This window comes from Toxorhynchites rutilus, chromosome 1 (assembly GCF_029784135.1).
Source record: "Toxorhynchites rutilus septentrionalis strain SRP chromosome 1, ASM2978413v1, whole genome shotgun sequence".
Lineage (NCBI taxonomy): Eukaryota > Metazoa > Arthropoda > Insecta > Diptera > Culicidae > Toxorhynchites > Toxorhynchites rutilus.
The window spans coordinates 9,330,066-9,356,340 of record NC_073744.1 but is presented as its reverse complement, the minus strand read 5'-3'; the positions used below and the strand labels follow the sequence as shown (position 1 = coordinate 9,356,340).

Here is a 26,275-nt window from a genome sequence, read left to right as displayed (position 1 = left end):
TATCCCGGTTAGACGTAGTCCCACGTCAAAAAACGAAACACATTTAGAGTTTGTGTAGAAAATGAACTTTTTCGCCTTTTGCTTAATCGTAACCGAAATACTATATTCCATATAAGAAATTCCAGAATAATTTTTTGAAGGAAACAAATAAAATACTTAACACTTTGCGGACCGCTCACGAGATTTCTCGTTTTCGCGTTCCTTCTTTACGGACTTGTGTGAAATTAGCGGAAAAAAGTTTTTGTTGCGTGCAAGTTTCTGTTCAATGTCTTGCTGGATTTAATGAATAATGAATGATTTCAATTGAAATAAATTGATTGTTTATCAAGTAACAACTTTCAAAATTATCCTCATTAGATAGAGAATTGAATCATTCATCTTTCCACATAATCCATTTTTTTTTATCGTGATAGAGAAAAGATACAGACTGAAACGTGAGCCAATATAGGGTCAATATAGGAAAATATACAGATTTCTTAAAATAAAAAAAACAGGAAGTGGGTTATATCTATGGTATAACCGCAAGGGTGACGTAGGACTATCGTTGATTTAGAGATCATTTGTATGAAGTTGAATCTGAATTCATTCTGAATGAATGAATATTTGGAGAACTTCGAAAACGAGAGCGTTACGTTGGAGGCACAAGGTTTTATGCATCCAATATTGGATACGGAAATATCCTACTGATGGGGAAGAATAATCTTCAGAAGCTATCCTGTTGATTGCGATTGATTGAAAAATCACAAAACCTAATGTATTTGGTCACAGTGTTACATGGATAGAAAACATTAAAATAAACTCTTTCATATGAATGTAATTTTAAATTCCCAGAGGAATTGGCAGATTATTTTCAGTAACGATTAGATATTTCCACATTTTCCTCGATACTGGAAGCCCACCAGTGGTTAATGCTAACTCGATAACCATCTGTTAATAGCACTTGATTGAAACATATTTGGTCACAGTGTTACATGGATAGAAAACATTCAAATAAACTCTTTCACATGAATGTATTTTTAAATTCCTAGAGGAACTGGCAGATTATTTTCCGGATCTTTCTCGATCCAAACGGAAAGAATTCCGTGCGTGTATGTGTGTGTGTGTAGCGGCTGCTTCGAGATCTTCCCGGGGAACTGTTTGTGGCATCACTCTCCTCCTGATGGATTCCCTTCTGGCCTAAGGTGCACAAACAGACTCTTGGTGACACCGTTTGTGGCTGCAGGGTATCGTGCTGATTACGCTGGAGGAAAGATCCTCTCTGGAGCCACCAAATGTGGCTGCAGTTCGAGATCGTGCTGATGACACGAAGGGAAAGCCCTTTACTGGACGCTATGTGGTAGGCCAGATCACGTAGAGCGCATAACGAGTATGCGCCTACTGGTGCGATCCGGTAGTACCGCGTCACTTGGGAGTTTGGCCGGGCGGAGCCAAGGGAAGGAAAAGGGAGAGGAAGGGTGGTTGGAATTTCGGATCTTTGGAGGAGGGGTGTTCAATACTTACCAGCGCTTGTTGCGCTGGGATCTGCCGGCGATGATGTCCAGGGTGCTCCCGATGGTGTCCAGGATGCTCGGGCGATGTCCAGGGTTGTGATACGTTTATGACAAAAAGAGGGGTTCGGTACTTCGCCACGACGCTCCTACGTCCGTGGTATGGTTGAGAGTGTCCAGTTGAGAGTGCGTTTATTCTGTTCAAGTTTTCTCTTATATACAGACATTGCCTTCTTATCTACCCCAGAAGGGCGTAGCATAAGAGAGAGAAAATTACAATTATTTATTCTAAGCCAGACGGGCGAACGAGGGATGATTATTAACACGCTCGCAGGCGTGTTATCTTTTCCTCTCCGTTTTATTACTTATTGTCCTAGCTCGGAGATAGGCTCCGTTTATAGCACCCATAGTGCTCTCTTTTTGGGATTTCTCCCGTCCTTCGGTATTTACGATCGGAGATAGGCTCTGATCGTAAACACATTACGTCGTTTTGCTTATTTTGTTTTGTTCTCCTTCCCGGCGGGTTATCGCTGGCCGGAGGAGTTTTATGATATTTAGGTTTTCAGCTAGCAATAATCGCACTTCGGAAAAACCTCATTAGTTACGATAAAGCCACTGCGCAAGCTATTCTGTGTATTTAGGATAGAGCGCGATCTAAGCATCCGCTCTATCGTTCTCGCCATGAATCACGCTCTAAAGGCATGATCCGTGCGGCGACATACCGGCCCTCGTAAATCGCGTAAGGCAGATTTACCAATTGAGCTACGCCGCATCTGTTTCTAATAATTTTTTCTTCTATGCTTCTGATGCTGTATCTTTTATTACTGTATAATTCGCAATTGTTTCATCTTATATTCTCTTTTCAATATTATGTTTTTCTTACATTCAATTTCCTAACCTGAAGTTATACAATGCAATTCGTTTGCTATGAGCGGATGACTTCCGTTTATTCTTCATACATGGTGTGTTATAAATTCATTCTTTGCTTCGTTACAATTTATTAGCCACTTTGCCTTCAGATTCATTTACAATGCAAATCCTATTCATTTTAGCTTTGTGTTACACTTCATTTTACTCTCGCAGGAGTATTCAATTTTCAAATTCAATACTTCTTCTATCCATAGAAGAGTCTTCAACTTTATGTACTTTAATAGCCATACAACGGCGCCTAATTGCTTCTTTCACTGAACAAATTATATTTTTACTATTACATTAGACGACATATCTTCTCGTCAGTTTATGCAACCCTTTGTTGCTTATATTTCTTATTCATTGTCAGATTCCTCATTTTGACTACAATTATTTCATATTCAATTATTTTCTTCTATTTTACATTTTGTGTACTTATGGTCTAACAGAGTTTTAAATCACTTTTTCTCTTCAATTCTTCGGCATGCCGCCTTGCTTCATTGAACGTCCCTCCAATGCTTGGTTTTAAAGCGCTGTGTCTTCTAATTGTTGCCGGTTCAATAGGTTGTCCATTCGGATATGGACATCGGTCCTGCTGTGGCTCTGGATCTGGTGCAGCATCTTCGTCTGCAGCAACGTAGATAAATGATCCCGATTATAATCATTAGTATGCTTACGAAAAGGGCGGCGTTCCTCCAAAGATACTTCGATTTCGGATGGAAGGGATCCAAACTGTTGTACACGGTTATCATAGCGTTGTTATCGTAGGGATTATCGGGCTTCGGCTCCACCACATCTTTTACGGTGTCATTGAATTCGTCCAATAGGTGATCGGCCACCTGGTATTTAGATTTGAAGTATGTTGCAATCTTCTTGTTCATGCCATTTAAACTTGCATGTATCGTTTTGTTGTTGGATTGTATACGGCAATCTGGCTGGAGAGTTACTACTGCTGCCTCATAAGGTGGTGACATTACCACGTTGTCGCAATGTATAACTATTGCCTTTGTATCGGATGCATAGTATAAAACGGTATTAGGAGTGGACAGTGTCTCCATCATAGCGTAAGGCGTGGTTAACAGTTTTGTTGCACATTTGCGGGTACTTGCGATATGCAGTATGACAGCCGCTACGCAATCCACTTCCTTACTCAGTTCTGGTTGAACCGTAATTAAATGCGTATCATTCAGTTTTGTTAGTTCGATCGATGGGTAGAAGAAGTCTTGGTTGTGGCCTACCGCGATGCGATCATGTTCTGTTACAATAATTGAGCCATTCTCAGCCCGTGGGATCGGTATTATCTTAAATACCTCGAACTCAACTTTGTTGATGACAACACTCGTCATGGTAATTATGAGGGAGCCGTTGACTACACGCGTGTTGTATTTTACGGCTGATGGGTGATCCAGGACAATGTAACCAGTTGGCAACGCTTGTGAAATGTTTTTTCTGGTTTGGGCTAGTTCGTCAACGGACAAAGGAAACGTTCGAACTTTCCTATATCTATTCAACGTTCCATCGATAACTTCTCGTGCCAATATCGTGGTTTCTAACATCGTTGTTCGTAACCTTTGAACCTTATCCGCAGAATATAATTGTTTTAATTGAGTCATGTCTTTGTACAATTTATAGTATCTCTCGTTAAGCTGTTCTCCCATTTTGGACGCCTTGGTATTCATTTTTACCATTGACTCCGATATTTGGTGAATTTTTTCGTCTTCATGAACCCTCATTGCCTGTAGCTCGTTTTCCATATCGTCGCTACCAAATATTAAGTCCGCCAAAAAACCGAAGAACCCTTTGCTTCGTTTAGTTCTCGTTGTCTGCTTGATCTCATCAATCGCATCATCGCATAAACGTTCAACAGATGTTGCAATTTGCTCTAGGAGAGAGTCTTCGATGACAAACTCCATGTCTTTCATCGCTACTGTCACATTATTCCGTATCGAGTTAATTACTTCAATGTCTTCATCGGGCACTACGTTGGTTTGTATATTCGTTTGCCATATGCCTCTATGTAATAAGCACGTTCCTTCGTGGTCGAACATTAGACCGTCTTTGTCAACGGGTTTTATGGATATAGCGTTGATCAACGTGAACGACATTACGAACAACATCATTATTTTCAATATACGTGAGATGTTGAACCAAGATTTAGAAATGCCTTTTGTTGTAGTCTTATTTCTACGTCTTTTTTTTCGCGTTGATTTTTTTGATTTATCTTCGGTCGAGGTTATCAGCATTACGTTGTTAGAACTCGCGGTGGTATACTTGTTGACCGGTTCTAAGGGCAAGGGGTTGTCGTTGACTCTTATTGGTTGTCTGATGCTAAATTCATCGATTGAGAAGTGCGCAGCCATCATATCTCGTAGTTCTTTATCGTGTTGCAATAGTTCATGATCGTTTTGATAAATTGATCTGACATTACCGAAAATAAACCATCCAAGCTTACTTCGGACTGCTATTGGGTCATTGTCACTTCCCCTTCTTGTTTCCATGGCGGTAAGCAAATGGCTTTGATTCAGCCCTATGAGAATTGTTGGCCTTGCAAGCTCGTAGCTTTCGATCGGAAGGTTTTCCAAATGCGGATATTTTGTAGCCATTGCTTTGTAGTTCATTGTCTGAGTCGGAAGTTGTAAGTTTTTAATGGTTCTTACACCGTCAAGTCGGTACGACCTTCTGGACGACCCCTGAATGCGAACTTGTACTTTTCTACTGTTCAGCTCGTTTCGAGACACGTCCTGTGTCCATTTTAATTGTAGTGGTTCTTCTCTGCCGTATAGGTCCAAGGAGTTTGCCATTTCCTCATCTAGCAATGTCAGGGAAGACCCTGTGTCTAGGAAGGCATATGTATCGACTGAATGCCTTCCGTGTTGAAGTGTTACTGGAATCACCTGGTAGTATATCTCGTTTGCTGAGGACTTGTGAATATTGCAGTTGGCTTCAAGCGGAACTGTAGCGGACGTATTACGAGGTGTTGGTTCCATGTCTGGATTCGAGTGTAACATTCTGTGGTGGTGCTTGTTACATCCACTCAAGCCGCACCTCCTAGATCGTCTGCAATCTTTAACCATATGTCCGGTGCCTAGACATCCGAAACATATTTTACATTGTACTGCCAATCGACATCTTTTTTGGATGTTGGAGTTCTTAAATTCCGTGCAATCGAAGATTTTATGGTTATTCGAGCAAACCGGACATTTCATGCGTGGCATCTCTTGATGGACATGTATCTGGCTTCTAACTGTAGAAGGTAGAGGAGAAGCCATATTCCTCATTATTTTGGCGTGAGGTTTCAGCCAGTTACTCATTTCTTCTAAAGATGGGGCATCACCAGTCGTCGTTCTATGGCGTGTCCATTCTATTTGCAGGTTATAAGGTAGTCTCTTAACTAGGTCTTCTATTAACCTCGCATCTAGTAGGTAACCTCTTTGATTTATGATCGTCATGTTTGCCACCATATTTTCTAAAGCATCTGACATTTCGATTATTATTGATCTACTTTCTCTTTTAAGCTTCTGTAGATCGTGCAGTAGTTCCTCATATATGAATTTAGGGTTTCCGAAATTTTCCTCTAGTCTCTCTATTATACTCGGAACATTTTCCGAGTTTATAAATAGTTGCTGCACGCTTCTAGCTGCGCGTCCTTCAAGGGCAGCTTCAAGTCTGGAGAGATTTTCATGATTGGAAAACGCACATTCTCTCGTGCTGACTTCGTAGATCCTTTTGAATTTAGCCCAATCTTTGGGCGACCCGCTGAATTTTGGCAAGGGAGTCAAAGCTTGCCTCTTCATTAGAATCGTAAAATCTCCATGCTGTGGAGCTGGCATCATTGCACTCTGCTCCCAGCCAATTGATGGACCGGATCTCATTGGTAGTGGTGTTTGAATCGTTGCTCGGTCACGTTGTTGCCCGGAGATATTGATTAGGGGTTCAGTTGACTGCGCTTGCGCCGGAGAGCATGGTAATTCTGTTTGTCGCTGTGTTGCTATTGTCGTTGCGCCCACGACTAAAGCGTTGAGTGATGCCTGCATTGTTACTATTTCCTTTTTTAATGTGGTTATGTTGTTGCGTTCGCTAACATGCATCTCAGCTAGTTGTGTAACTAGATTCGTCAGCTCCTCTATCTGTTTTTGTTCCCTCGAATTAGTTGAGGGATGAGACGCTGCAGGTGCCTGTGCCTTTCCCTCACTTTCGTTTGTTTTGGTAGGGGAACAAAGCGAGCATACTAAATAGGTTTCCTCTTCAGTGGGTGTATGTCCTACACAGGAATGATGATAATTCCTTTTGCACTGTCTGCATTGGACCAGATTGTCTAGTTCAATTTTCTTGCCACATGCATCACAGCACGGGCGTGATGATCTCGTAAAGCTTGATATCATTATTCCTGAGTGAGGAGCCTGGTTGCCGTCACTCGATGTTTAAACTGTGTTATAATGCGCAAGTGGCGAGGCGCCTGGTTGCCTTCGCCTTGTCTTAAACCAAGCGTGGCGCCTAGTTGCCTACGCTGATTTCAAACGTTGCACAATATTCGTCTTCCGGCCCTCGTGACCGGATTACAGTTGATGTTGACGAGGCGCCTGGTTGCCTTCGTCCAACTATGCCTGACTGGCGATCGGTCTGTTTATAAAGCTGGACTTGTTTCAACAAGATGCCGATTTCTACGGCCTAATTTGTCCGTCTTTCAGGACCTAATTTCTGTTTCTTGAAATGCGCAATTTGCCTCTTGGCTAAATGGTGATGTCCACAGACAACCTCACCTTGTTCGTCTTTACAAGACCGAACCTCTCCGTTCAACGACGGGCGCAAATCAATTTAACAGGATTCTCAACTCAACCGAGCGTGTTGTGAGTTCGTACAGTGTCTTTAGGAAAAGACTCCTCTCTGGAGCCACCAAATGTGGCTGCAGGGTATCGTGCTGATTACGCTGGAGGAAAGATCCTCTCTGGAGCCACCAAATGTGGCTGCAGTTCGAGATCGTGCTGATGACACGAAGGGAAAGCCCTTTACTGGACGCTATGTGGTAGGCCAGATCACGTAGAGCGCATAACGAGTATGCGCCTACTGGTGCGATCCGGTAGTACCGCGTCACTTGGGAGTTTGGCCGGGCGGAGCCAAGGGAAGGAAAAGGGAGAGGAAGGGTGGTTGGAATTTCGGATCTTTGGAGGAGGGGTGTTCAATACTTACCAGCGCTTGTTGCGCTGGGATCTGCCGGCGATGATGTCCAGGGTGCTCCCGATGGTGTCCAGGATGCTCGGGCGATGTCCAGGGTTGTGATACGTTTATGACAAAAAGAGGGGTTCGGTACTTCGCCACGACGCTCCTACGTCCGTGGTATGGTTGAGAGTGTCCAGTTGAGAGTGCGTTTATTCTGTTCAAGTTTTCTCTTATATACAGACATTGCCTTCTTATCTACCCCAGAAGGGCGTAGCATAAGAGAGAGAAAATTACAATTATTTATTCTAAGCCAGACGGGCGAACGAGGGATGATTATTAACACGCTCGCAGGCGTGTTATCTTTTCCTCTCCGTTTTATTACTTATTGTCCTAGCTCGGAGATAGGCTCCGTTTATAGCACCCATAGTGCTCTCTTTTTGGGATTTCTCCCGTCCTTCGGTATTTACGATCGGAGATAGGCTCTGATCGTAAACACATTACGTCGTTTTGCTTATTTTGTTTTGTTCTCCTTCCCGGCGGGTTATCGCTGGCCGGAGGAGTTTTATGATATTTAGGTTTTCAGCTAGCAATAATCGCACTTCGGAAAAACCTCATTAGTTACGATAAAGCCACTGCGCAAGCTATTCTGTGTATTTAGGATAGAGCGCGATCTAAGCATCCGCTCTATCGTTCTCGCCATGAATCACGCTCTAAAGGCATGATCCGTGCGGCGACACCGTTCATCCGCGCTTTCATGATAAATGAAGAGCTTCACCACAACAGCGACGAACAACAGCTTTCGAATGAAGTGTTTATCATACCATTTCGTTCAGTTGTTTAGGAGCTATTAACACTCAAAATCTCGGTCTCCGTCGTGACGCTTTCGTTTTCGAAACTTTGATTTTACACCCCGGTATAGAAATGAAAGACGTAGTCCTACGTCAAAAGTTGTTCGAATAGAGTTATCGAAGTTATTCGATAGAGAAATATTTTACCTATCTTCCAGTCACAATTTTATTAATCGAAAAAGGTTATGAGAAAAGTGAATTTCATTTTCATCATAACTTTTCTCATGACCTTTTTCGATTAATAAAATTGTGACTGGAAGATAGGTAAAATATTTCTCTATCGAATAACTTCGATAACTCTATTCGAGCAACTTTTTTTGATTTTAAAAATTCTGTATATTTTCCTATATTGACCCTATATTGGCTCACGTTTCCGGCCAACGAAAATTTGGGTGAAGGTATATAAAAGTATTCTCTATCCTATGAGTATTATCTCGAAAATGTGTTTTGGGTCGTCTCAAATAACTTCTTTCAATTTTCTTTAAATTAATTTATTTCACCCATACAAATTGTACAGGTTTTGGCCTATAACTTTTCTCAGATCCTTTTCCGATTAATTAAATTGTGGCTGGAAGATAGGTAAAATATTTCTCTATCGATTAACTTCGATAACTCTATTCGAACACCTTTTGACGTGGGACTACGTCTAACCGGAATATATGGAGGGTAAAATGAAAGATTTCGAATGCTTATAGCTCGAACATTTCGTACTGGATAGGAGAGATGTTTGCATCACTTGATAGGGAATATTTCTACGCATCTATCGCAACTAACAAAATGTTGTTTTTCATTAGATAAACAATTGAATAACTGTAAAATATTAGGCGTTATCTAAACGCCCTAACTGCATCGTTTTGATTGGCCCGATTTACGGTTTCCCTAACACAGCCATCAAAACCAAGCAGCCTTGGGGAAATCGGCATTGCAAATACATGAAAGTAGGGGGACTTTTGTTCTCATCGAAAAATGTTCCCTAACACAGACTTTAAAACCAAGCAGCGAAATCGGCATTGCAAACACACCAAAGAGCCTAGAGGCGAGTGAACTGAAAAGTTTAAACCCTCTTAAAGCCAAAAAGAAGAAAAAGAACACACGAAAGTAGGGGGAGCTTTTGTTCCCACCGAAATGTGTTCCCTAATAGAGATTTCTAAACCAAGGTGCCTGGAGAAATCGGTATTTCAAATTCATGCAAGTCGGGGGTATTTTTGTTCCGACTGGAATGTGTTTCCCTAACACAGACTTCAAATCCATGAAGAGTGGGGAAATCGGCATTGCGAATTCATACAAATCGGGGGTATTTTTGTTCCGATTGAAATGTGTTTCCCTAACACAGACTTCAAAACCGAGGTTTCTCGGGAAATCGGCTCTGCAAATAAATGCAAACTGCGAGTACTTTTGTCCTCGCTTGCCTTTGTGCAGAGTGGAATATGTCTGTCCTAACATGATCTTCTAAACTTAGGAACCTGGGAAAATCGTGCAGCCACTAGAAGCGAATGAACTTCCCAGTTTCAAGCAAATTCGAGATTCGAGAAGTATGTACACTTTTGGGATGTAAACTTCAGAGGGAAATGTAAAATAAAATAATCGTTTGATAATTTTTTTTTGTCTTTATTGGAAAGATTTTCAGCCTTAGGCTGGTTCATCAAACGTTTGATAATTCTTCCGTACATATATTTTGTTCTAGTCATCATACCAAACGTAAAAGGTCCGTCATTAAATTTACTTGTAACGAAGAACAATCAATCACAATAAATGAATTGACTTTACACGGCATTTGTTCGCTCACAGAGCAAATATATTGAACTCAATTGAATTTGGAAACTGTTTCATTCAATCAAGAATTTAATCAATACAAACGAATGATTGCTAAGCTAAGGTAGTTCCACGTGAACCTTGCGGTTATATCATAGATATAACCCACTCATTATTTTTTTGATTTTCAAAATTCTGTATATTGTCCTATATTGACCCATGCTTACGTTGCAGTCTATATCACGATCAAGAAAAAAGTCACAGGAGGATTGTGCCCAAGACACGACCGCATAGTTGACGTAGGATTCCGTTAGGCTATCTGCTGCACGCTGATTTTGGATACGTTTGAAGAATTACATTATTAAACTCTTCGATAATGATTTGGCTCCGTTTTGTCTGGTTGTTAGGTATTGTTTGTTCACTTCACCAGTGTCCATAACCGAGTGATAATGATAGATTAGATGGCGCGTATCACGTACCAAAGCCGCCCTCTGTGGTCCTGGACGAGATGACGCCTGTGTTATGTATGGATGAAATAAAGAAGAAAAAGCTCATCAAAGCAATATAAGATAATTTTCATTATCGAATCCAATTTTTCTCACCAGAAAAAAGTGTTACTTTAGTATAGAGAAAATATATTTGAAATGGAAAAGTAATTTCATTCATAACTTTTTATTTTCTGAGTATTTATTCAACCCATTTCCTTTTCACTTTAAACCCAACGGAACACGATGCTACATGCCTCAATGCTAACAGCACCCAATACGTATGTAGAGCATATGTGAAATCACTTTTTCGAATATTCCTTCATTTTTCCAATTTTCCTCGTCGCATGAACTTTCCATGGGAGGAAAAAAATTGTTTCATATTTCAAGTCATTTTAACACAATAGCTACCATACACAATTTTACACTTACAGTTGTGCTGAAAGTTTTACGAAGCAACCAACATAAAAGTTCCAAATTTAAATTTTATTTATATTCTATCAAGCATAAGTTCTATTCAGTTCATTGAAACATCATTCTTCACTCAAAAGATTCTTATTGGAACGAAAAAACACTTGTTCATCGCTCTCAACTTATTCGCCAGCACGTATGCAATCAGCAATGCCCACGCTAGTTACAATGAGCACTATCCATTTGTGCGCGTCGTTAGTTAAACTATCGAGGGTATTTACATGCTGATTTCTCCCAGACACCATGGATTTGAAATCTCTGTTAGGGAATACATGTCGGTGGGAAAAAAAATCTCCCCCTACTTTCATGTATTAGCAATGCTAATTTCCCCTAGGCAGCTTGGTTTTGATGTCTCTGTTTGGGACCCGCCGCATATGTCGTCAATTTCGACCTATCAGTGGGTATTTCTGTTAGGATAGGGATTGAGATTCTTCAATTGTTCGATAGTTAGTTTCATGACATATATTATTTCATTCAATGTAAAAAATTGTTATGGAGTGCTGAAATAAATTGACGCAAAAATCTCATCAATCCATCATGAAATCACTGAACAATAAGCATTTGAAATTGGACAATTTTCACGGTGCGCTCGATTTTCGATTTTCAATTTGTACCCCAATATGTTCCCGAAAGACGTAATCCTACGTCAAAAAAAAGAATTACGCGGAAAGATGAATGATTCAATTCTCTATCTAATGAGCATGATTTTGAAGGTTGTTACTTGATAAACGATAAATTTATTTCAACTGAAATAATTCAATATTAATTAAATCTAGCAAGACGTTGAACAGAAACTTGCACGCAACAAAAACTTTTATCCGCTGAAATTTCATCCGCTAACTTCACACATAGATGCGAATGAACTGCAAAGCTTAAAGCCTCTTGAAAATTTGCAGGCAAAGCATGCAACTTCACACCTAAGATAAGTTCAGACAATAGGGGGTCTTTTACGGACCAAATTTCTGTCAGTCGTTCTGATTTCTGATTGGCTGATTTCGATAAATTTTGTGAACAAACCCGATTTTTTCAGTGTTGCCAATAAAAATAAATAGCGTTGGATTTGTATTGAATTTAGAAATGGTGAATTTAATGAATATTACGATGTTTAGTTTAAGGGAAATGTGAAGAAATTATATGCAAGTTTATGTATGTGTTTTTTCACAATGGAGTAAAGTGAACGGCAAAATACTCATTTGTCAATTTAGCTTCGTTAGGTCCCTAATACGATTTCATATTTCAGAATAAAATTTCCATTGCTAAGAAGAAATGGAAAGTCTCATCATTCACTATGCAGATGGCAGAGTTGTTAGCTCTAGCTCGTAAATATGAAAAAAGAAATAACTTATACCATCCAGGTTGTGTTTTGCTGACTACCAATTGTTACACTGCTGACATGTTCTTTCCCGCTGACTTATTTTGATGATGTAAAGAGCTACGAATTTTGTTCTGTTCTGTCGAGGAAAGTTTTCGCTTCATCGACGGTGTACTCATAGTCGAATTCAATATTCATGTCATCCACAAATTGGATGAAGCTGAAATTCGATACGATGTCGATGCTGCTTCACTGTTTATAAATTTATGGGCTTAACATTCTTCTCGCCGCTTTGATAGCAAGTCCATCAATCCAACAAGATGTTCTTGCGTATCGGCTGTATGCGAAGCATTCGGTACAACGGTCATGTACTGCGAAAGAATCACGTTTTTCAAGTTGTTTCGGAATTACAATGGAGTTGAGCGCCGTTTTTTTTTATCCCATCCGTTTATTAGGCTCATTTAGCAATTCAGCTGTCACAGAGCCGAATTTATTCGTATACATTTTTATGTTAAGATAACTATTGTTGTATATTATTTAGGCTTAAGATTCCTATCCATCGATAAACATTTGTTTTTTTTTTTATGTATAACACAATAGCTGTTTAGGCCTAAGAATATTCCAATTCTATCGATACACAACACATGCCGCCTTTTTCGGCGTTAGAATATTCCTATTGTTCGAATGTTCACAGTTGGACTGTTCACAACGGGACTGCTGATATGAGGCTTCCATTGCTGTGCTAGAATTCGCACCAATTACCGATGCAGCAGATCGTAATGTGAGCGGTAAGGGACTGGGATTACCGACACATGATGATTGTTGCGTGGACGTAGTAGCTAGAATAACACACAAAGATGGTCAGTTGAGGGGCCCTGAGTTATTAGCTCATGATCGTTCGCTTAGTAGCGGACACGCAACCAATTAGGCTACGAAGACCCCCCGAAGAGCGCCGTTGTTTTGCACGAATCAACGAGAAAAGATTCTCCAGACAATCTTGGACGAGTTGTTATGGATATCATTATTATATTATAGATATGGGTATTTAAAAGACTTATTTTATCCTTTATCCTTTTTTGAGAATAACTTACTGAAAATATGCAAAATCATAAAATTCGCACCAACCAAATGTTACGATTCATAAAAACAAAAATTAAAAAAAAAACGAAATTTTATAATATTTGGCAACTCTGGCATCTTCATGTCATGGCTTCGTTTTTGTACGACGAAGAAGAGTAAGATAGAGGTGTGCAAATCAGCTCATCATGATGAACAGCTCTGATCATATCAGATCATCTAAATGAGCTGTTCTTTATGAACAGCTCTTCAGCTCAGTTGTCAGTGCCGACTTTCAATTTGGGTCCCAAACTCGATAGCCACGAAGCCAGTTTGAAAATGTTAAAATTCAAATGAAATTTTTCACACCATATTATTAATTACTTGAAACACGTATTCCAGACTATTATTTACAACAGACTCGGCGAGTACAACATTTCCGACATTTTTACTGAGGCTTTACATTACAATAGAAAGTTTTCTTCAAAAAAAAAAATCTTATGAGATTTTTGCACCGCCTGCAAACAAAGTGTTTTTCATTGAAATAGAATACTCATTTGATACACAGAAGTTAATTTTCATTAATAATTTGAATTTTAAAAACGTGTTCATTCTGCCTGAGAGCCAATTATTATTTTTGGCGCCCCTTAAACTGGTAAACAAAGCTCAATGCCGTCAACGCGAATATAACAGTTGAAAAGACGAGGGACAAATGAAACTAAACTGATGTCTTAACACGAAGAGCGAGAGACGGTCAGTTCATTTGAATCTTACAGCTCACACACTCTCTTCAATTCTACAGCTCTTTTCTCTCCTTCATCATCATCAAAGTGAGCTGAAGAGCTGTTTGATTTTTTTTGCGAGCTGTTTCGCGTCAACTCACTTCAAAGAGTCGATTCTTCGGAACAGCTCATGAGCGGATGGCACATCTCTAGAAGTAAGAAGCCATTTGTCTCATCTTGTCTTAGTTTCACACAAGTCAAATCGAGTGGTCCCAGGCATATGGATTACAGATTTCCCGGTCCCTAAAGTGTTAAAACACATTGTTTGACAAATGTAGAATCATCACTATGCAAAATAAAGTAACTCACCAGCATAAATCATTCCAAATCTCCTACACATTTATTAACAGGCTAGAAGGAGGAAGCTACGCTTTTTTTTTTTTTTTCCAAAATATATTTTTTATTAAGGCACATGTGGCGTTAGCCTGACGGGGCCGGGAGTCCAATATTTTGACAATTTTTGTTTTACAACTATGTTAGTAATATGTAACCGATTACTCGCGGTTGGCTCGAGGTTAGTATTACAAGTGTTCTCATAATTGGTATGTTGCAGTCTTCGATGCTCTGTACGTGTGCCCGACACGGGCTACTTCCTATTGGGATGCAGCTGACCATTAATCAGCAACGGCCCCCTAGTCTGTACCCCATATCTAGCGTGGTGCGTCTTTCTCGACTCGAGGAATCCAGGATAGAATGGTCACTAGCCGGCGCAATCATCAGTTCGTGTAGAGTTGTCATGAGCGGTACAACCTTTGGCTCTTGTTGAATGATCAGTGGACTGCACAACCTTTGGCCCGTGCATCTGTAAAGAGTGTGTGTATGTATTGCCGCGACTAAGTAAAAGTTTATCGATCGGATAGGAGGGATATGAAACGGGGACACAACGAAGGAAACATCATTAAACGTTGACATCGGCGTTTCTGAGGAACAGGTATAGATGAAGCAGAAGATCAGGATCCCGGCTACCTAAGATATCCCAGACGGGGATATCCGATTGTCTGCCTTTTGCTCTCAGTGCTCTAGAGAGCTGAGAGCGAGCAGCATGGAACCGGATACACGACCAGACAACATGCTCCATGTCGTGGTAGCCATCGCCACAATCACAAAGATTGTTTGCTGCGAGCCCAATGCGATAGAGATGCGCGTTTAGGTTGTAGTGATTGGACATAAGCCGAGATATCACGCGAATGAAATCACGACCGACATTCAATCCCTTAAACCAAGCTTTCGTCGAAACCTTAGGGATAATCGTGTGTAACCAGCGACCGAACTCATCTTCACTCCACATGCGCTGCCAACTAACGAGTGTGTCCTGACGAGGAATGTGAAAAAATTCATTATAGGCAATTTGCCTTTCAAAAAGTGTGCCTTCTGAAGCGCCCACCTTAGCTAGCGAGTCCGCTTTCTCATTCCCCGGAATCGAGCAATGAGAGGGAACCCATGCTAAGGTAATCTTGAATAATTTTTCGACCAAAACACTCAATAGATGTCTTATTCTTGTTAGGAAATAAGATGAGCGTTTATCAACTTTCATTGAGCGGATTGCCTCTATTGAGCTGAGACTGTCTGAAAAAATAAAATAATGGTCGATGGGCAGTGTTTCAATGATCCCTAGAGCATAGTATATCGCACCCATTTCTGCGACATACACGGAACAAGGATCTTTGAGTTTGAAAGAGGCTCTGGAATTTTCATTGAAGATGCCGAAGCCAGTGGACCCGTTTATGTATGAACCGTCAGTAAAGAACATTTTATCAGATCTAACTTTCCCATATTTTTCCGAAAATATCGACGGAATAACATTGGAGCGTAGGTGATCTGGTATTCCATGGATTTTTTGTCGCATGGACAGATCAAAAATGACAGAGGAATTGCAAAAGTATGGGAAGCAAACTTGGTTGGAGATGCCTGGTGAAGGGTGCACGTCGTGGGTAAGGTACTCATGGTATAAAGACATAAAACTTGACTGAGGAGTCAGTTGGAGTAGATTTTCGAAGTTATCAATCACCAATGGATTCATGATCTTGCAACGGATGAGAAATCTGTAGGATAATTCTGTGAACCGAAGAGTAAACGGGGGTACTCCTGCCAAAACTTCGAGACTCATCGTATGTGTCGAATGCAAACACCCCATGGCTATACGCAAGCAACGATATTGTATTCTCTCCAGCTTGAGAATATGAATCCTGGCAGCTGATCGGAAGCAAAAACTGCCATATTCTAACACTGATAATATCGTTGTTTTGTACAACAGAATGAGGTCTCCTGGATGGGCACCCCACCATGTTCCGGTTATTGTTTGGAGAAAATTGATTCTTTGCTGGCATTTCTGTTTCAAATACGCAATGTGTCTCCCCCAGGTACATTTAGAATCAAAATATACACCCAGGTATTTGAAAAACATAGAGTGTTGGATCGTTTTGCCGGATAGGTAAAGCTGGAATTGGGCGGGTTCGTGCTTCCTAGAAAAAACGACCATTTCAGTTTTCTCCGTAGAGAATTCGATACCCAGCTTGAGGGCCCACGTGAACAGATTGTTCATGGTATCTTGCAACGACTTTTGCAGAGAGACGGGATTAGTACCCGTGATGGAAATAACTCCATCGTCTGCAAGTTGTATCAGCGTGCAGTCTCTAGTTAGACAATCATCCATATCATTGACGTAAAAACTGTACAAGAGGGGGCTTAGGCAGGAGCCTTGCGGTAGGCCCATAAAACTGTAACGAGAAGATTTTGAGTTGCCATGAGAGAAATTCATGTGCTTTTCTGACAGTAAATTGTACATGAAATTATTCAGAATTGGTGAAAGTCCACGATTATGAAGCTTCTCTGAGAGAATTTCCATGGAAACTGAATCAAATGCCCCTTTGATATCGAGAAAAACGGAAGCCATTTGTTCTTTGCGAGCAAAAGCTACGCTTAATCGGTTTATTTATAAACAACACTCTGAAATAGGCAAAGTGTGTAACCATTGGCAAATGGTCGTCGCCTACTGTCTGTCAGCCTGCTCGGTGTTTGGCGTTATTCGATTACTTCCTATTCCGACTCCCGGTCAGTGGAAGCGAAATGAAATCGAACGAATCGCGATCGAAACGCATTCCCCTTTGGTCCGTGGATATCTGTACACCACAAAAACCCGATGGTCGTCATATTTTCGTGCTGACGCGCCTCGATTCGGTGCCAAGGACGTTCGTTGACCGGGCGCGAAACGCGTGACACGCACACGCACAAGCGCAGCCAACCAGAAGCGGAGCACGAGTATGACGTTCGGAGGCCATGCAAATGAGTTGGGTTAGGAAAATTTATCGCAGAAAGAAAATAAAGAAAATTATTCTTTGCGCTCATTCGTGATCGAGTCTGGTGCTTCGACTAGAAAAATGCGCTCTCGGGCAAACACAGGGAAGGTGAAGTAGTGTAGGCTTGTTAGGGGAGAATAAATTGGTGGTTTTATTGTGAATGAAACTTTGATGAATAAAAAATCCGACTTACTGAAACAAGGTTCTACCCTCGTGGCTTTTTTCAGCAAAAGTCAATAAACTTTCTTTCTGCGAGTACTTGCGCAAACCAGGTTATCCCAGCCCAAATTAATTACCCAAGTACACACCATTGTGAACCTTTTTCATTAGATTTGTAATCCGCAGGCGGAAAATACACCCATAATGGTGCCTAAAAATAATACCGGCGAGAGCACCACCAACAGAGCTGAAACCGAAAATAGGTCAAACATTGTGTCTCTGTCCTCCGCTGTCAACGTCGCAGAGCACGTTCCGCAAACAACCAAAAATTCAATTATCAAAATATCATACCAAAAAATAAACAACGCTTCCTTTGTATCTTTACCCAGCCCACTGCTATCAGCACTATCAGAGCTGTGGCCCTCGACTTGCCTCTGTGTTTTTTGTTGTTGTTTTTCGCGCTTATGTTTTCAAGGTCGCTGCTGTCATTTTTCGGCAGCCATAGCGTGCACCGAAAGCATTATCCAACTTGGGGAGAGAAGAGGGAGACTATCAAACAGCTCCACCGTTTTACCGCTTCGGCGTATTCTCGTTTTCGTTCTCTTGTGTTTGCTTTATTTTGGTTGGAGTGAACGACCTTCAACCCGCCTCCGCCGCCGCCGCCGCTTTAAAAACACCGAACTCTCTCCACTCCACCCTCAGACCTTCGAATAAAGTTTCGACGCTCTTTTAATAACGGTAACAGTCCTTTGTCGTTTTTTGCTGCCCCAACTACTGCTGCCGCTAGGCTCTGTTCAACGCAGGCTCATTGATCCGAACATGGCTAATTTTAGACATGACTTCCGGTATTGCGGATGAGACGAGGACGCATAAAAAGCCTGTGCCGCTATGACTATTTATGAAGAGGTTTCGCTTCTCGAGAGGTTTTTATAGTTGTACGTGTGAGAATAAATGTCAAGCAGTGTGTGGAATTCATCAAGCAGATTTGAATTTCATCGTTGAACGATAGTTCATTCAACTACGTTTTTTTGTCCCGAATCATCGAAAGATTGAAAGATGAGCGAAACACGTGTATTGTTTCTCAAACATACATACCTTTGTTCTACTCTTCTACTTACATAGCAATGTCATAGTTTTTTTTTTCATTAGGGGCTTTTTCAAAAAATCATAACCTTTTTAACGACTGGACTGATTCAGATGATCGAAATATCAAATCAAAGCCGATTAGATAGTCTTTTTGAAAAATACTACACTCGCAAAAAGTGTGGATTTTGTTTTCAAAATTATTGATTGCATTTGTTTTTTATAGTTGACATAGTTTAGAGACAGAGTAATTAATATTTTTTGCTTTTTTTTTTGTTAAAGCTCAGGCCTTTTTATATAATACTAGCAGACCCGGCAAACTTCGTCCCGCCAAAAATTTGTTTTTTGTTATCAATACCTTCAAACATTCACGTTTTCTTACTAAGCGCAAGTTCATGAGTCCAATCGCAGAACTGTTCATTGATTGATCTTCTAATCGACCCCGTTGAATTTATCTTTTACTAAAAAAATCCTAGTACTTCTACCAAAACTCATCATTATAATATCAGTTTATTTTCAGACACAATTCTCGTTCAAGATTTTTCAACCACTTGCAAATAACATGTTTCTCCGTTACTTGGAATAAATGTTTGATACAGAAAATATGATAGAATAAAGACAGACCCCTCCCCTCTTCTCCCCTTAGACTACTAAACCATAGAAACGTTTCGTGTCCCCTAAAATCTTCATATGCCAAATTTGGCTCCATTTGCTTGATTAGTTTTCGAGTTATTCAGAAATTTGTGTTTCATTTGTATGGCAGCCCTACTTTAGAGAGGGGAGTGGAGTGTCTAACCACCATAGAAACATTTATTGCACCCTAAAACCTCCATATGCCTAATTTGATTACATTTGCTCGATTAATTAACGAGTAATGTAGAAATTTGTGTTTCATTTTTATGGCAGCCCTCCCTAAGAGAGGGGAGAGGAGTATCTAACCACCATACAATCTTTTATCGCACACTAAAACCCTCACATGCCAAATTTCGTTTCATTTGCTTGATTGATTCTCGAGTAATGCAGAAATGTTGTGTTTCATTTGTATGGCAGCCCTCCCTTGGAGAGGGGGAGGGGTCTCAAACTACCATGAAAACCTTCCCCGGCCCCAAAAATTCCCACATAACAATTTTCATGTCGATCGGTTTAGTAGTTTCCGAGTCCATAAGAATCAGACAGACAGACAGACAGATAGATAGACAGAAATCCATTTTTATATATATAGATATCCAAAAATCAGGGATGCGTTTTTGTTGTTTATAGGTTATGTTTTTTCAAAGTTAACACGTTTTCAGTCTTCGTTCAATATTCCTATGCGACTAAACTACCATTCGCCTACCTTCGATTTACAGCGACTGTATTTTGAATATGTAACGAAAAGATGGAAGATTTCATATTGTTCTTGAAAAAAAAAACCATTGACGAACTTCATGCCAACTCGTCTTAGGAGTAGGCAGACCCATCTCAGATAGCAGTGAAACGTTGTGTGTGTAAACGCATGGGTCATTCAAGCAACTTTGCATACCTTAAATCTTCAAAAACGTTTTAGCCTACTTTTTGAGAAGGGTCAAAAACAATTTCTTATTTTTTTACAAAAATTCATAACTCAAAAACTAAGTTACCTACAAAATTCTGGTCAAAGGATGAAATGTAAACAAATGTTTAAATTTTCAAAATAGCAAAAACTTTGAAAAAAAAATTCGCTGAAGAAAAGAGTATTTAAAAAATTAAAACTCATTTTCTCGAAAACATTTTCTTTAAATTCTCACAAAAATTATATAAGAAATCTAGAAAAAAAAAACTGTTGTCAGAAAAACTTGTTCCTTCTAAAGGTGCCCATCTTACGATATATGGGTGACTTGTTGGAAACTGTAAGGGCTTTTTATATCTATCTTCTCAAAATTTGAAAAACACATATTTTCAAGATTTTTTTTCATTTTCATTTTCATTTTAATCTTTTTGTTTTCATTGAAAACTTAAATAATTTCCTACATTTCATTCTTTAACCAACATTTTGTAGATCCTATAGAAAATTTTAGTCAAAGAATGAAATGTAAAAAATTATGCATATTTTCATTAAAATATATCAAACAAATTTTTGGAAAAAAAAATCATTAAAATTTTTTTTAATGATTTTTTTTTTCCAAAAATTTGTTTGATATATTTTTTTTTGGTTTTGGAAAATAAAATTTATTGCTCTCGAAAACGTGTTTTTTTTTAAATTAAGAAAACATAGATATGAATAGCCCATACAATTTCCAACAAGTCACCCATACATTGGAAGATGAGCACATTAACAGGAAAAAAGTTTTTCGAACAACAACTTTTACATGTTTTTTTTTTTGAAAAATTACTATTAAAGTTTGATTCGTAACATTTTTAATGTTTTTATGTTATACATTATTATGTTTTTATGTATAACTTGCGATTTACATGCTCTGCTACCTTTTTTCTATTTAGAAACATGTTAAGAATATGTCAAACGCGAGAAGAATTTACACACAAAAATGTTACGAGTTTTTTTTTCAGGAGTTTCCATACAGCCATTCCATGCCAAATCGATCTAGTGGTTCTCAGATTTCCATAAAAGTGGTAGTTTTGTTCTGTATCGCAAAATTTTAGACCCGTTTTTTTTATTTTTTTCGTTAGCGTTTCCATTTTAGCGTGGTCCGAAAAATCATTCAACTTCATTCAACATTCAATTTTTTCCCAAAAATGACTTTTTCAAAAATCCATAACTTTTGAATTACTGAACCGATTTAGATGATCTACAAACTCTATAAATTGAAGCCAATGAGCTAGCCGTTTGAACTTACAAAAGCAATGGATTTTGTTTTCGTAATTGTTGATTGTAATTGTTTTTTGTTGTTTTCGTGGCTTTGAACTAGAGGGCACTATATTTTTTTATATTTTTCCTTGGAAGCTGAGGATTGTTTACATAACATATCTCAATATCGGAGATGCTATTTTGTCGATCATCTGAACCAGTCCAGTAGTTCAGAAGTTATGAATTTTTGTAATGGAGAATGGTGAAAAAATAGTTTTTTCGAGGCATCGGTTAACTTTTAAAAATCATATCTTAAAAACGAAAAAAATAGCATCTCTAATATCGAGATATGTTATATAAAAATCCTCAGCTTTAAAAAAATATAAAAAATATAGTGCCCTCTGGTCCGAAGCCATGAAAACAACAAATAGCAATTAGAGTGTGTTTAAATCACAAACATACAGAAGCACTCTATAGCAAACGAAGTTCTACGCGGTGCCTCCAGTGACTTAACACCGACCATCGGATCGCTAGCTAGAGCGAGATCGGATTTAGATTATTAGTTACATTAGTTGCTCGGTATTGACAATACGAATAGGTAAGCACAAAAATGCAATAAACTTCAGATTTACGTTTATGCTTTCCTTTTTGACGTGGGGCTAAGTCTAACCGGAATATATGTGGGGTAAAATGAAAACCTGAACACATGCAGGAAAAAATGAAAGATTAAGATCAGATAAGATCAGATAAGCCGAACATATCTTAATAGATCGGAAGAATGTTTGCATCGATTGGTAGGAAATGTTTCTACGCACTTATCACAATGAGGAAAATGTTATTTTGCCCTATAACAGACATCAATTTGTGCAACAGCACTAGTGGTTATGTAGGTAGCGTAGTCGTGCAAAACAGAATTGCATTCCAGCCAGCCTTGAATCGATCCCTGCTTGACATCGTTTGGATTTTTTTTTATACAATTCTAAGCTGACCATACATACAAACATTTTGAAACTCTTGAAAAATGTGCTTTTATTTGTTCATTTCATCCTTCACCACACGAAAAAGAATGAACAAGATGAATCATGAATCAACCATCAACCAGCTGCGTCTAACAAACAACGCAAACCCATCAGTCCTGTTTAGAAACTTTACTTTAGAAATTTCGATTTATAGAGGCTTTAAGCTTTCTCAGTTCATTTAATTCTAGCCTTGAAAAAGACCAATTTGAAAAACTAAACTAAACAATTCAGCCTTGAGAAATATCAATTGGGAAGCGTTGTTTACGTCCGGTCGCTTGCTGGATGACTGATAAATCGTGAATTAATCAGTCATTTTTCAGCGTTGAGAGTTACCGCCACCACACAATAGATTCGATTAGAATTTCCTGTTGCCGTTCTGCGTCTTCTGAGATGTTTCGTTCTGCGTTGGAGATGTAGTTTTGCTAAGAGATACTGGAAAACACGCTTAGATATGCAAGAAGTTCAAGATATCGGATTCTGTGCTCTAGACAGTGAGCAATCAACAGTACATGTTAATGCTTAGAATTAATTTGAAAATCTACTCAAATTGCTTCGTTCGCGTTCATCACTTAGTGAAAGCATCGGCGCTTGTCATTGGTATCAAATATTTGTATCAAAGAGTTTTATTATTAAATTTCTTCAATGTTTGTTCTCGCCGGCAATAATTTCGTGGTTCTATGTTAACAATACGTGTTAGCGTGTTTGTGGCCCCCATGAAAAAACAGGAAGTGGGTTATATCTATGGTATAACCGCAAGGGTGACGTAGGACTATCGTTGATTTAGGGATCATTTGTTTGAAGTTGAATCTAAATCCACCCTGAATGAATGAATAAATAAATGTTTGGGTGGCTTCAAAAACGAGAACATTACGTTGGAGGCTCAAGGTTATATGCATCCAATATTGGATACAAAAAACCTTGTTCTGAAGAATAATCTTCAGAAGCTTTCCTGTTAACTGCACTTGATTGACAAACCACAAAACAAAATGTATGTGGTCGCAGTATTATATGGATAGAAAAAAATTAAAATAAACTCGCTTGAATGTAATTTTCAATTCCAAGGGGAACTGGCAGATTATTTTTCCGCAACGATCATTTCTATCCAGGTTTCTTCTCGATAACCAGCAAACGAAAAGAGTTGCGCGCTTGTATGTGTGTGTGTGTGGCGGCTGCTTCAATGTCTTCCCGAGGAACCGTATTTCGATGCTCTCTTGGTCACCTTCTCTTCTCCTTCTGATCGATCGGCTTTTCTGCGCTCCCTCACAGTTAAAACAAACTGATTGCATTTCAGGTCAGGTCAGGCCAGGTAATGAATCCCTCGATCCCTCGCCGTTCAGCTCGTTCAGTAACGATGTGGTCTTGTCGATGTCCTCAGGCGTCGTGCACAAATTACGTAACGCTAAAAATCCGTATCTTGAACCGCCTCCCCCCCTTACGTAACGCAATTTCCTATCTCTAATAAACAGAAAGTAACGCAACATCTACCCCCTCCCCCCTTATCGCGTTACGTAATTTGTGCACGACGCCTCACGAAAAATGAATGGGTTTCACCACCAGAATATCATTTAAGTATGCTTTTCGTGCGTGATTGAATCGAGAGAAGGTGTGGTTTACGATGGCAATTTGGAAGGCAAACTAGAGGAGAATAAACACTCTGAGTATGAAAATTTCGGCGACTGAGCAATAATCGATTGAAAATTATATAATTTTCGCGATACGAAACATTTTCCGTTGCGCGCGCATACAATATTAGATACGAAAATATCCTACTGATGGGAAAGAATAATCTTCCGAAGCTTTCCAGCTAATTACACTTGATTGAAAAATTACGAAATCAAATGTATTTGGTCGCTGTGTTATATGGTTAGAAAACATTAAAATAAACTCTTTCGCATGAATGTATTTTTCAATTCCCAGGGAACTGGCAGATTGTTTTTCAGCAATGATTAGATCTTTCCGGAATTTTCTCGATGCTGTATGGCATCCAAACGAAAATTCTCGTTTCAGTTTGGCCTGCAAAAAACTTTTCTGAACTCTAATCCATCAAATTGGGAGCCCTGAAAAGGGCCGTTGATTATATGCTAAGCTAATATAGCACGCTCTCCTCGGATACGATGGGCCAGCTGGATGTCCTAGGGCATGATGTGACGCGTTTTGTATGGATAGCACACAATTTGGTATCTTCGAATAGGACTCCTGCAGCGTCATAACCGCGGAACTTTGGAAGCGCAAGTCGGTTTTGAAATCCTGAGCAATTCCACGAACCAAATGCTGCAATGGTAGCTTGCGGATCAGCGACTTCTGATAGCGACGAATTTTACGGAAAGTTCCCGGTCGATAGCGATGTGGCTTCTTCACACTTCCTGCGGCTGGTGCGCTTATCCGAGCTGCTTTCGTGGTGCCTTACCACCGAAAGACTAACGAGCTGTCTGCTTTGTCCCAAACAAACGAGTCGTCACGGTGCGAGAGTAGAGTAAGAAATGAACGAAAGCAAAGGAAGCGTCATTTTATAAACCATAAAAGTATAGAATCTAAACCCCACCCTTATTATATTCGTTGCTTACCCTGAGAGAGAAACGAATAACATCGAAGTAAGTATACAGTAATGTATTTGAATCCGGACACTTTGCGTTACATTTAATACCATACCGCAGCCATAACATTTTCTGCATGTTGAATTAATGCGATTAATTAGTAACTATCAAGAAACTATCAGTAACTATATTAGTAGCTATTATTAGCATAAATTCAACATGAAAAAAATGTTATGGCTGTGGTATGATATTGAATGTAATGCAAAGTGTCCGGATTCAAAAGCATTACTGTTAAAAAGAGTTAACTCGACTGAAAATATTTCGGTTCGGCCTGCAAAAACGAAATTAAGAGCCCCCGCAGACTGCATACTGACTTGTCGACCGATAGTTCGGTCGGCTTCTTAATCAGTACGGAGAGGTATGCATGTGCGCACATTACACCGATTCCGTTGGGTCGGTGTTTGCACCAGTAGCCGATCCGACCAAACTGTCGGCTGAAGAAAAGTCTGTAGTGTGCGGGGGCTCTAATTCTTCCAAGTGGGCGCGCTACATACGGAACGAATGATTTCAATAACCTGTTTTCGAAGCTATCATTAAGCTATTGAAACAATTTTTCGACTCAATAAATAGCAATCATATAACTTTTGGACATTTTATCTTTTGTATGAAATTTTTATCATACTGTTCCGTTAATCCGAAGCAGAATGAATCACGCTTAAAGATGGAATGGATTTTTTCTTGGAATTTACTCAGCAAAAATAATGCCCTTTCCCAACAATTAAAAACGACAAACGGTAAACAGTTTCATCAAAATGATTTCTTCGATATGGGAATATATTCACTACATCATGTCATATATTTCATATTCTTCATTATGATATCCATATCCATGGCACCTTCTTCTTCTTCTTCAATGGCACTAACGTTCCTAGAGGAACTTTGCCGTCTCAACGTAGTATTACTTGCGTCATTTTTATTGGTACGTAGTTGAGATTTCTATGCCAAATAACACGCCTTGAATGCATTCTGAGTGGCAAGCTCTAGAATACGCGTGATCACAGTGCAAGTCGGAGGAAATTTCTTTGACGAAAAATTCCCCCGACCAGAACGGGAATCGAACCCGAACACCCGGCATGTTAGTTATGACGCTAACCACTCGGC

At 39.5% G+C, this 26,275-nt stretch overlaps 1 protein-coding gene and 2 pseudogenes across 6 annotated transcripts in view; 1 reads left to right on the top strand and 2 right to left on the bottom strand.

Moving 5' to 3' along the window:
- LOC129763418 (uncharacterized) overlaps positions 1 to 26,275 on the top strand; it is a 151,902-nt gene that overhangs the window by 57,732 nt on the left and 67,895 nt on the right. The gene's annotated exons all lie outside the window — the stretch shown is intronic.
- On the bottom strand, positions 1,986 to 2,114 carry LOC129763709 (U4 spliceosomal RNA; annotated as a pseudogene).
- On the bottom strand, positions 8,069 to 8,197 carry LOC129763708 (U4 spliceosomal RNA; annotated as a pseudogene).